Source organism: Elephantulus edwardii, unplaced genomic scaffold, assembly GCF_000299155.1.
Source record: "Elephantulus edwardii isolate Elephantulus edwardi_28Jun2011 unplaced genomic scaffold, EleEdw1.0 scaffold00014, whole genome shotgun sequence".
In the NCBI taxonomy this organism is placed as follows: domain Eukaryota; kingdom Metazoa; phylum Chordata; class Mammalia; order Macroscelidea; family Macroscelididae; genus Elephantulus; species Elephantulus edwardii.
The window spans coordinates 16698903-16705371 of record NW_006399764.1 but is presented as its reverse complement, the minus strand read 5'-3'; positions in this window follow the sequence as shown (position 1 = coordinate 16705371).

The following is a 6469-nucleotide window of genomic DNA, read 5'->3' as shown; positions in this document are numbered from 1 at the left end:
GTATGTAATAAGTAAGTTATAATTATTACTGAAAGGTAAACTTTCTTATTAGTGTGAGATCATAGTACCAACAACAGGTAAAGAAGGAGCTGGTTACTGTGAGACAGTGGGGTCCACTGAAGTGTAAGACAGGGGAAATGGAAACAAATACATTGTTGGTTTAGTGTTTCGTGATCTGTTCTTTTTTAAAAAAAGTATGAGCTTAGCAATTGGTAGGTTTAAATTTTGGCAATTTCAACTTGTAATAGCCTGCATACAATAGATGAAAGCTTTTAAACAAGAAGTCAAGGCAAAACAGGTGGTGTGTTAAGCCCCCAGAGAACAAAAGACCAGGCTCCTGGGAGCAGCAGTTTGCAGTTTGAGGAGGGGGTCGAGCGGGAAGGTGAGAAGAAGAGAAGGTGGAGCTCATCCCAGTTTGGCGCCCTTTATGAACTGCTGGGATCCTGCGCTGCCCTAAAGGCTGACTCTTTAGAGGGATCCAAGAAACACAACCAAGCTGGAGATCAGAGAAGCAATGGGAGAGCTATAAGGAGGGAGAATGCAAATTCTAGATAAGTAATGCAAGGGCAGCAAGAGGTGTTGAGGCAGGAGTTCGACCGAACAGTCTCTAACTTAATCCAGGTGCTACCATCTTCATTGTGTGAGAAAACGGGCTCACAGAAATTAAACTTGCCTCCAAGCATCTTGTAGTCCCCAGGTGGCACACGCAGTTAAGCACCCAACTGCTGATCAAAACGTTGGAAGTTCAAACCCGCCGACAGGCTTCCTAGTCAAGTAGTTAGGCAGTATCTGGCCTGTAGTCATGGTTCACACAGCCTCTAGGTGGAGCAGGAGGGCGGCAGCACTATGGTCAAAGAACTGGGGCCAGAGAAGATGCTGGAAGTAAACATAGCCCATTGCTCTTCCAGCATCCTCCTTTAGCCTTGAAGGTCTTCTCAGCTTCAAATTTCCTCACACCCCATCCATCCCACCTCACCCATCCACTCCCTGAGTTTGTTCTCACCTGCAGCCCATTCTGGTTCAATTCTTCTGGTTGTAAAGTGCTCAACAATCACCTCTGGGAAGGTCTGTGACTTCATTTTGTTGTTGTTATGTACCATTTTGTTGGAACCAAGCCATAGCTGACCCTCCAGCTGGTTTTCCAAGAGAGTTAATCACATGAGAGGAGAGGAGATTGGCCATCCTCCTCCTCCAGAGCAGCTGGTGGACTCAAACCTTGAGCCTTCAGGATTACAGCACAGCTTCTTACCACTAGGCCACCAGAGCTGTCTGACTTCACTTTGTTGTTGTTGTTGACTGCCTTCGAGTCGAGCATGACTCATTGTGACCCTATGAACAAAAGGCCTGAAGCTCCTCTACAGCTATCAATATTTATCAAAGTTCATATAGTTTCTGGAGGCATGTTGTTTAGGAACTGGGTGGCACTCCTGCTTCCAAACCTGTCATAGAATGTTATTGGTTGAGTTGCCTGCGGTGCATAGCAACCCTATGTACAGCAGCTCTGAACCCTTCCCTGTCCTGAGCCATTCTAATTCTGACACACCAACCCGTGTTGCCCTAGTCACTTTATAATCCATCTCTTCTGAGGTCTCCCTTTCCTGCACTGTCTGTCCGTTCTTCTGAGCATGATGTCATTCTCCAGGGACTGATCTCTCCTGGCCACATGCCCAAGGTAAGTGAGACAGAGCTTCAAAATCCTAGCCTCCAAGGAGAGACTTGGTTTCACTCTCTTCCGGACAGATTTGTTTTCTTGGCAGTCCATGGCATGTTCAAGACTCTTCTTCAGCACCACAACTCAAAGGCACCTATTCTTCTGTCATCCATAGTCATTGTCCGACTCTTTGAAGCATAGCACGTAATTGAGAAAACCATGGCCTACATTAGGCACACCTTTCTTTTTCTTTTTTGAGAGCAAGAGAAAGAAACTGAGGTTTATTAGACATTCATAACAGACTATGAACGGGTCAGGACAGACTGACAGGCGCAACTTTCTATATCATGAATCCTTATTTACAATTGTCTCTACTAGGCTTTAACTATTTAACTAGTGTATTCTTCAGTGTCTGTCACTTAGCAGGTCCTTAATAATTTTTTTTTACCTGCAAAATAATTTGTTGAATGAGAAGGGGCATGGGGAAAACCCTGCCCTGCCAAAGACTCCCATATCTTTTAGACTAAGAAAGCAAATAAGGCAGTGTCAAACCTCATCTACAACCTGAATACCGGAAATAAGTGGTGCCTGGCCACCCCTTCCTGACTGCTCTGAGTACAGGCACGTTAGAAAGTCCTAGACAGAGGAAGGGAAAATGTAGAGCACAATTCAAAGGAAAAAAAAAGAAGACTGATTTATGGAGGCTAGTGGAGCCCCCTCCTAGGCTGTGGAGCCTGACTCACCCCACCCCTGGTGATCTGCATTCAGTCAAACAATTGTTGACAGAAGCCTACAGAGGCATCCTATAAACAGCAGATTGGAGCCAAGTAATAATATTGAACCAAACAATAGACAGGTCTCTAAAGTGACTAATAATTTCTGGGTAGGAGATATGCCTCCATGGAATCAACACTATGAGAATAAAAGGAAGTATTTCCCTCAAATCCGAGAAAGCAGTAAGTGAGGGAAACGAGAACTAGAGAACCAGGCAAGAAGCACGAAGGCCACTGTTACTTTCAGGGTCTTACAACCAAGGTCATGAAGTAAAAAGCACATGTTTTGTTTTTAATTGAAAACTAATAGGTTCTATAAACTTTCACCAAAACTTCAGAGGATGGAAAAATGAGAGGAGCCCTTGGTTTTTGTTTTGACTGTGAAGTTTCCATGTACTTGAAGTTTTTTAAAGACCTGGCATTTTTCAGTAACTACAAATACATGAATTTTAACTATTTTTATGGAACTCTTACTAATGCAGGACTTGATACTGACTTTAAAAACTTGCCACAAATCCTCCCTTTTCTTCTTTTATGCTTGTTTATCGCCATTTCTCAAGTCAGTTAAGGCTTCTCTTATCCCACGCACGTGTGAACCTACTCCCCTTTCTACCCAGTCACTCAGTTTTAGATTTTATACCTTTTTCCCATCTTATGCTTATTGTTTCTATGTCAACCTTTCTTGTTTTCCTGCACAATTTTGCTATGTATTGATTTTGGAGTGTGTATGGCATAGCTTTGAAAGGAAAATGATCCTTTGTTCATGCCATATACATTATTTTTCTCTTCTATCTCAGTTTCCCCTCAACCCCGATGTCAATCCCATTTTACAACAGTGGCACTATGCAATATTTGTTCCTTTGTGACTGATATATTTCATTCAGCATAATGTCCTCCAGGGTCACCCAGTTTGTATAATATTTCATGAATTCTTTGCTTTCAATGCAGCTTAGTATTCCATTGTGTGAATATACCACAGATTCTCTATCCATTAGTTTGTTGATAGGCCCTTGGGTTGTTTCCAATTCTTGAAAGTTGTTAAGTGAAATCTTCCACACTGATTGATGGATGTCTGCTTTATGAAGTTAATAAATACCCCTTTTTAATATGGAAATATTTTTTAAATAGCATTCTGTTTATTACAAATATTTAATATTGCTTCCTATACTCCCCCCTTTTGTTTTTATCATAATTATGTTATCATCTAGATGAGCATCCTTTATACACAAACAAACAAAACAAACTAAACATAATAAACTCAAAGAAATACTTTCAGAAATCGCCATATGATCAGAAGGATTCAGGTTGAATATCCCTTGAAAGTCTGTTTTAAGTGCCCCATTGCAACAGTGCTTGTCAAAACCAGTTCTGATTAATCTCCTTTGCCATTCCCTATCTCTCCTCCCTGAGAGAGATTTCACTCTGATTCATAAGGAAAAGGGGACGGCGTATTCTCTTAGCTACTTCCTGCTGAAAAAGGACACTGTAGGTTTCAGGGTGAAGATCTTCTCTCAATACTCTAAAGGGCCCCTTTGGTGATAGGAAACACATAGACTGTTGTGGAGATCGATTTTGGAATTTAGATGCACTGTTATCAGTTGTGCTTAGCTGTACATGTTCATATCCTTGAAGATGCATCATGGAACTGTTGCAGCCTAGAAGACACAAATTTAACAAGTTAAAAGTACATGAGTCAAAAATTAAAAGCAATAATATTCCAAGTAGAGGTTCTAACAGTGGCACAAATCAAGTTACAGAGGGAAGGTAGTTCTTAAAATAAAAGGCTTATTGACTAGCACTTTGTCTATTATAGTATAAAGGTTAGGAACCACAAGATGTAGAAGCTCAACTATGTCATGTATTGTTCTTAAGTCCTGGACCAAATTCCATCTACCACTGGGTTGTTTTACAGCTTGGAGGTCCACATGCAAGGCAGAGGTGAAGTAAGGAACTGCTTATGAGGTTTTCTGTCCATTTCAACAACTAAGAAATAGTGAGAAAATTTGGAACCTCAGAAGGCTTTTATGACCAAATAATAGGCTCTTGTGTCCAGGAGAAAATGAATATACTTACTAGTAATGTTAATGCTTACCTATGGCTCTTCTGGGAGGATCTGAATCATTGAAGCATCCTCCTTTGTTTCCAGCTGGGAGCTGGGGCCTGTCAGTCCTGTCAGCCACGAGGACCTGATAAGGGCCACCCTTGGCCAAGTGTCCTTCAGATCCACACTTAAGCAAGTGAATGGGAGCTTCCTCTCTACTCCCTTGCCTATCTGTGGCTTTCATCTGTGACACTGTCTACTGAAGTGATCCAGCTTTCCATGGTGGAAGCAATTCTGACCTCCTTTATTACCTTTGGGTGGCATTGTTTATGAGCAGGACTTCCTTTTCCTGACACAGGCCCTAAACTGGCAGCAATAGCTGCCCAAATAATTTTGGCCACTCTCTGGTCTTTTCTCTTCCCTCTAGATCCCAGTTGTTAAAAGAGGGAAAAATTTAAACAAATATATAACAAATAATTTTGAACATTATAATCTTTTAAGTTTAAAGCTAGAAATATTAACAATATGATCATTTCCAATCCAGAGATACATGTTCCAATGCAGTGCCTATTTTCCATAGATGGTTTTGATAAGAATATTGTAAATGTAGATACAGTTCGACTATTCTGCCTCCATGCCATGATATAGTGTTATTATTGCCTTCCTTACTCTAACTTAATTTTTTTAAAATTTAAATTTATTATTAATTTCAGTAAAAATTTACAGAGATTCCCCACTGCTGAATTTGACTGGCTTAAAAAAAATTTACAGAGACTTTGGATTTCCATTCATTCATTGTTGCACATGGTAATATTCTTAAGTCAATAAGATATTTGGCAAAATTTATTCATTTGGAATAATGTGTACTGTTGAGTCAGAACCAACCCATAGCTGACCTTCTAGTGGCTCCTCCCTCTAGTGGAGGTTCAGAGGCAGTAAATCCCACAGGAGGAGATTGCCTGCATTTCTGCAGCAGAGCATCTGGTGGATTTGAAGAGAGTACCTGTGGCAAATTGTGCTGCCAACTCCAAGGCATACAGTTCACATCTACCACACACTCTGTAGGAGAAAGATGAGCAGTCTCCTCCCACATGTGATTTACAGCCTCTGGAAAATCTGCTGCAGGCTCAGCTATGAGTCAGTTCCAACTCTAAGCCAATGAGGTGTGTGGGTTTCAACAAGGAATACTCTTTTTGCAGCTGAAACATCTTCTCAATCTGTTTCATGCTCATAGATCTTTTTAATTTATTACTTCTGGTCACATCATGAGTTATGCCAATAACCCAAGGCTGGGTCTTCATTAGTTCACATCTACTAGCCTCTCCTTGGGATAATGATGGGCAGTTTCTTCCCCTTTTGAGTCTCTGTAACTGTATGGAGGAGGGTTCAGAACCAACTCAACAGCAATGGATTTGAGTTATTTGATCCTTTTTGTTCAAGTTGGCTGTGCATTTGCTAATATAATCCTTTTAAGAAGGGATTTGTGTTAATCTTATTGGAATCTAATTCATTAATACCTGGCTAAAAGCAGAGAATACCAGAAGAGTTATCTATTTGTGTTTTATTGACTGTACAGAAACATTTGACTGTGCATATCATAACAAACTAGGGCTAACATTGAGAAGAATGAGAATCTCAGAATACTTAATTTTGCTCATATGAACCCTAAACTTAGATCAATAAATTGTTGTCCAAAGGGAATACTATGTGGTTTAAAATCAAGAAGGGTGTACATCAGGATTGTATCCTTTCTCCATGCATATTTGATTTAGATCTGAACAAATCATTCAAGAAGCTGGACTTTATGAAGAAGAATATAGCATCAAGATCAGAGGAAGACTCATCAGCAACCTCCATTATGTAGATGACACAACCTTGCTTGCTCAAAGTGTAGCTTGAAGCATTGGATGCAGAAGCTGCAACCTTCAATACAAACTACATCTCAACATCAGGAAGACAAAAATCCCCACCACAGGATCTATAAGCAACATCATAATAGCTTAT